The sequence below is a fragment of the Corvus moneduloides genome, chromosome 1, assembly GCF_009650955.1.
Source record: "Corvus moneduloides isolate bCorMon1 chromosome 1, bCorMon1.pri, whole genome shotgun sequence".
NCBI classification, from domain to species: Eukaryota; Metazoa; Chordata; class Aves; order Passeriformes; family Corvidae; genus Corvus; species Corvus moneduloides.
Window position 1 is genome coordinate 3,340,831 of NC_045476.1, and position 6,000 is coordinate 3,346,830.

Consider the following 6,000-nt stretch of genomic DNA (forward strand, 5'->3'; position numbering starts at 1 on the left):
GTTGAGCTTGTGTTCATCTCATCTTTCCTAAAGAACCAGCTGGAAGCAAGGCCAGCACTGCAGATCTGCTCCGAAGCCAGGGTAATGGAGAAAGAGGGAAAGAAAAAGATAGGAATGGCTTTTACCCTTTGTCTATAGCAGGAGGGCAATTTGGTGATGAGGGTTCTAACTTAGGCTTCAGCTGAATGCCTGGAGTTTGCTGGGATTTATCTAAAATTAGGTGCTTATGTCCAAATGGGAAAGAAGACGCAGCAGATGGGAAGTGAAACGGGAGGGTGTTTTGGCAAGACGCTCGTGTCGTGCTTCACGGGAGAAACATATTTTAGGAAGGGACAAAAATGCCCACACAGAGAATTCCAGGCATGTGGAAGAGACTACGTGTGAGACTGCACAGGGCCTCAGGAGAGAGTCGAGGCAGACACAGCAAGGATCGCATCGTGCTTGCGTGGAGAGCACCCTACTATGAAAAATGCTTTGGAAATACAATGCAGCAGATCAGCGATACCGAGCTCTCAGAGGTAAAACCAAGGCATGTTAACAAGACTGCTTTTTTATTTTCTCATTGTTTACAAAGTCATGCAAAGATAAAATTTCAGTATCTGACTGTGTTTGTGTTATTGGTGAAAACATAAAAGGTTTGGGATGCTATATGAGAAGAAGATTTTGTGAAGAGGGGTCTGAGGATCAGTGCTTAGAACTGCTCTAAAATGTAGGAAGCTACCATTTCTTAGAAAGCACAGAACACCAATGTAATAAGCACACAGAGAATTGTAGAATCATAAAATCACTGAGTGGTTTGGATTGAATGGGACATTTAAGATCATCCAGTGCCACCCCTGCCATGTCAGGGACACCTTCCACTATCCCAGGCTGCTCCAAGCCCCATCCAGCCTGGCCTTGGCACTTCCAGGGATCCAGGGGTAGCCACAGTTTCTCTGGGAACCCTGTGCCAGGGCCTCCCCACCCTCTGAGTACAGAATTCCTTCCTAACAGATGATCTAAACCTGCCCTCTGTCAGTTTAAAACAAGAGGAAGTCCATTTCCTTCCTTTTTATGACCCCCTCAAGGTACTGGAAACATCTCTGGAAACATTCAAGGTCAGGTTGGATGGGGCTCTGAGCAGCCTGGTCTGGTCGAAGATGTCCCTGCTCATTGCAGGGGGTTGGACTAGATGATGTTTGAAGGTCCTAAACTGCTTCAGGATTCTTTGAAGACTCATTTTGAGCATATCTTTGGTCCAGCACAGGTAAGACAGCCCCATCTTGGATCCCCTGTTCTAATAATGGGTTTAGATCACCACACAGCAAGAACCAGCAGGGAACAGGGATGCTGGAGGGAAACCTCCCAGGGAGTGGTGCAACCACCAAAGGTAAACACTTGGATGTACCAGTTATTAGTGATAAAGAAAAGAAAGAATTGCTTCACATTTTTAAGGTACATTTTCATCTTAGGGAAGGTGGATTTAAGCTTTGCAATGTATTACATTCTTATGGGTTTATACCTAAGCTCAGTTGAATATTTTTTTTATTAAAGTGCTGCCCCAAAATGCCAATAAATCCCAATTATTGAGTTCAACTTATCAACTAAAACGTGATTGTTTGATTGATTGATTTTGGCCCTTAGATATGCCCTTGAGTCAACTCTCCCAAATCAAGGTGAAGAGCTCATATTTTTCACTTCCCAGTACAACTCCAGTATGGTTTTGGGAGAATATGTTGTCTCAGAGTGCAGGCCTATGTCAGCACCTCTTCTCTGAACTTCTGAGCCTGGCTCCAATGCTAACTCAAAAAACCCTTCTCATTTCCTCATCATTTTGGAGACTCAAAGCAGCCAAATTTCTCAACATTTACTTGTCTAAATGTTTCCCCACACACTCAGTTTGGATTTTCAACCAAAAATAGAACAGTCACAGGTTAGTTTGCAGTATTTTAGCTGAGCATTTTTATTTAAGCCCAGCCTGAGATAAACAGAAAAGCACGGTGTGGCATCAGCAATACCGTAAGCAAATGATGATTGGGCAAGAGAGGCAAAAAGTAGGTTTGTTTGAGTCTCATTGCAAAGGGAAAGAGAAGGGAAATAAATCCTGAAGAGGAAAAAGGTAAAGAACTTTTTATTTAGCAGCCTGAATCTACATAGCACTTTAAAGTTTAAAACTGAGCAGGCAACTCAATTATTACTCTATAAAATGCTAAAAGGAGAGGTATCTTGAGCTGCTATTTTAAGTCAGAGCTTTTATGTGATACTAAGAGGCCCCATAGTCTATTTATTTCAGTTGGATTCACTTTGTATTTTTTTTTACCATGGTAGAAAACTCTCCTAGACACTCAATCTAAAGAACTATATTTCCTTTCAAGACAAATCACCGCCACCTGAGCAGATGTAACAGCCCATTTCTTTGTGCTCATCACTAATATCAGCAGCTCTGTTTCTGCCAGAAAGAGGATGGGGAAGATCAGCAGTGCTGAGAAATCAGGAAATATAAATTCCAGCAGAAATAGCAAAGTGTGTTTCTATCCCCCTTAAGCAGAGGGCACTGAGGCCGTGTATTAGGGGCTGCTCCTAATTGCCAAATATTTGCTGTCCCTCTCCTATCCAGCCTCTAATCAGTTGTGAGGTGTAATAGCAGTATTTTCTCTACTGTAATGTACATTTTGAGAAAAAAAAAAAGATGTTGGGTGTTTGGACATTTCAGACTGCATGGTCCCAAGCCATGGTTAAAAAACCAACAGATAGGAATGTATTTCTGGAGAAGAAGGGAGTTTAGCACCTTCTTCTCTTAAATTACCACTATGTGGAGAAGCCCAGAAATGAAATAAAATGTGAATGAGGTTGTGAAACTTCTCTCTGCAGTGAGAACACACCTTGGGCTAGAGCTGACCCAGAGTTCCCTTCCTAGCCAAACACCTCATTGTTTGCATGGTTTTAGAAAGGGAATTTGAACTGCTAGTGGCTGGTGAAGAATCTGCCATTTCTGAGGCAGCCCTTACAGATGAACCTGGCATCATCCCCACCTCCCAGATCTATCACACACACACAATATTGCCACATCCCAGCTCCCAGCTGAGGGCCAGGGAGCTCAGAACATCTGAGACAACATTTACATCCAGCACAGCAGGGTGGATCAAAATCTTCACACCAGATCATCCAAAGCCTCCCTGAGTGCATAGGGAGGTAGGACCTGGTTGCTTTGGGTTATAGGGATTCAAATTGTCCGTCACTGATTATCATGATTATTAATTAGTTAGTAGCATCTATTTCACTTTTAAATAGTCCCATATGTAGGTTCACCCAGTAACTGAGTAGACACAATCCACAGAGAGAGAAAAAGATCTGCAGAAGGCCTTCAGGTAACCTGAAGGTCTTAAATCTACACCAGGATTTAATCTGAACATAACTTTCATGAGCCGTGGGTTTCAGCAGCAGATTTTTATTCCATATTGATCAATGTAATGAGGAACCTCATTTCATTTGAATTCTCCTGGGTAAATTCTGCCTCAGAAGGAAGCTTTCCCTTCCAGCAATGATCTTTTCAAGCCCTCCAGGTAGATATAGGATAAGGTGGAGCTTAGAAAATGTTTAATAGAAAAGTCACATCACTGGCAAGGTATCAAAGCAGCACCTGCCTTTGTTAAAATCAACTTTGACAAATGCTTTAAAGTTGTTTCTTTCATTCTCCTGCAGTGACAGGCTGACAACAGCCCCAGCCATAAAGAGCAGAAATCTCCCAGCAGATCTTCAGTTCCACACTCAGCCAAAGGGTTCATATTTTCTATTCTCCATGGCTCCGGGGTTCTATTCTGACACATACTATTGATGTTTTCAGCCAAGCCAAGTAATTGCTCCTGAATCCATGGGGGTCCTCCCTTCTCAGGCTGTCTCAATTCACTCAGTTTAGTAGCTGGGGTCAGGCTATTTCTACAGACAAAGGATAGGTGAGGTGAGGGCACGAGCACTTTCTCTTTGTTGGAGGGGTTGCTGCTTGTTCCTTCCAATTTCCTTCCGATCATTTTTTATACTCTGTGCCCTTTCTGAATCCTCACGTAGTTTGGCCGAAGACTGAATTTCAATCTTCCTCTCAAATTAAATAAGTATTGCTATAGATAAAGGCCTAACTGCCATCTCTGTTTGGCTGCTTATGACCTCCCACTTTACGGGAGTTTCACGAAATGCTTTCCCTCTTTCTTGTTGAAACCAGTCCTCTTGACTCCATGACTCCTTCCCCAGCCCATTTTATTCATTAACTAGAAAGACTGAAAAACTTCTTTTCTGTTCTTTATATTTTCTTCTCACCTTGAAGTTTCTTATCAGGAGGAGGAAGGAATGTGGCAGCAGGTCTTGTTTTGGTGTCCTTTCCTTCCCTGTCAACTTAGACTTTCATGTAGAGTGTTCCTATTGACTGGAGGACTCAGCCCATTCAGGATCTCATTTTTATGAGCATAGGATTCACCTAGAGAAGGATAAGAGTGAGATAAACACTCCCAACCCTCTCCTTACCCTTTTCTAAGTTGGTAAATGCTGCCTAACTCACACAACATTTTGTTTGTACTTTAAGGTTTCTAGTCTGGCAATTTTATAAAAGGGATCTAAAGGGCAGACATGGTGTACTGGGGAGACACCAGGAATTCAGAAAGTTGGAAGAGATTCACTCTTTTGGTGAACTTTCTTTCACAGAATCACAGAATCATGGAATTGTTTGGGGTGGAAGGGACCCTAAAGATCATTTCATTCCAGCCCCCTGCCATGGGCAGGGACTCCTTCCACTAGCCCAGGCTGCTCCAAGCCCCATCCAGCCTGGCCTTGGACACTTCCAGGGATCCAGGAGCAGCCACAGCTTCTCTGGGCATCCTGTGCCAGGGCCTCACCACCCTCATAGGGAAGAATTTCTTCCCAATATCCAATCTTAGACCAGCTCTCTTTCACTTTGCCTTATTTTTTCTATTTTATACTCTCAAGGCTCATGTGGGTCTTGGCCAACTTTTAAATGATCAGCTTTATTTACTTCACTGAGGGAGGTTTTACACAAAAAACCTGCAAAATTACAAGGTTGTCCTTTCACAAGTGCTCACTCAAAGGTTTGATTCACCCAGTTCAGCTCATTCTCACTCCCTTCACAAACGTTTTAATGAGGTAGTGGCAGGAAAAACTGCTTAGATAACAAATTGTATAACAAATCTTATCTTTGCCTGAGAAAAGTTGGGTCACAGCAACCATCTGGGAAATAAAAGCCTGAATCATCTGCCATGCATACACATATATATATATATATATTTATATATGTAAAAATATATGTGTGTGCACATTTGCCTCTTGCATGAATCACACCCAAAGCTCTACTAAAATGCCACACCAGCTGAAATCTTCCTCCAAAGCTGTTATTTCTGAATGAAAGCTGTCCCCCTTCAGTGAATGATGCACTTGAGCCACTATAGATATGCAAAGACATCTTGTCTGCACTGTAGAGAATCTTTCAGCACTTGACAAAGCTTTAATTACTCATCTCCTGTGCTGCTTCAGCACATGACTCAGAGTAGGTGTCACCAGGACCAGCAGAAAGGAAAATGGGGGGAAAAATGTTACTTTGATGAAGGGACAGATTCCTGCCCATTCTCCACTGGATTTGGAAAAGATCTGTGATGTCATTAAGTTTTGGATGGCAGGACACAATCCACCAAAATGTGACCATTATAAATTCTGTCACTACCACCATACATAATTTCTCAGGACTTCGAGACAAGTACTCATCTCCCAGATAAAAACGAGTTGTAAATGAGTCCTCAAACAGAGAAATCTTGGCTAAATCACAACCCAACTGTAGCCAACGAGGCTCCTTTTTGAGCAAAGTGATGTGTAAGACAGACTGCTTTTATAGGTGCAAGATGTGTGCACCACCAGATTGCCCGTCAAAGCATATTTAACATGACCCAGGTGTGGGTACACATTTATATTCCTTTCAAATTAATCAAAAAAAAAAAAAACCAAATCTCATGATTTAGTATTTAT